Below are 519 nucleotides of genomic sequence, written 5' to 3' on the forward strand. Positions count from 1 at the left end.
ATATACACCTTTCTTTCTATCTAATATCAAATATAGAAAAAAAAAAACTATATAACAATCATCAAATAAAAAAAAAATCAAACTATAAGGTTAAATAAAGATAGAGAAAATCAAAGTGACCAAATGTATATTTAAAAAATAAATTATGAAAGTAAAGGTCGAAGAAAAAAAATATAGTTTTTTTAATATTACTTAATAAATAAAATATATCTTAATAATATAAAACAAGATCAAATATAAGGATAAGAACGGTATAAAAATCAGACGAGAGAAACATATCCATATTTATTTATGTAGTCATTTAAAGTGTTTTTATGTTCACTAGTGCAGCGAGAGGATTTTACTGCGGTTATTTTTCACTATAGGTCGCGGTTTACGAACCGCGGTATATTTTACCGCGGTAGTAAGTCAAAGACTTTAGGCCGCGGTTACAACCGCGGTATATAAGTTCCGCAATATGCCGCGGTTGTCTAAAGAACCGCTGCCTAAGTGAATTTTTTTTTTTTTTAAAAAAATAGT

This window comes from Vigna radiata, chromosome 8, assembly GCF_000741045.1.
Source record: "Vigna radiata var. radiata cultivar VC1973A chromosome 8, Vradiata_ver6, whole genome shotgun sequence".
In the NCBI taxonomy this organism is placed as follows: Eukaryota; Viridiplantae; Streptophyta; class Magnoliopsida; order Fabales; family Fabaceae; genus Vigna; species Vigna radiata.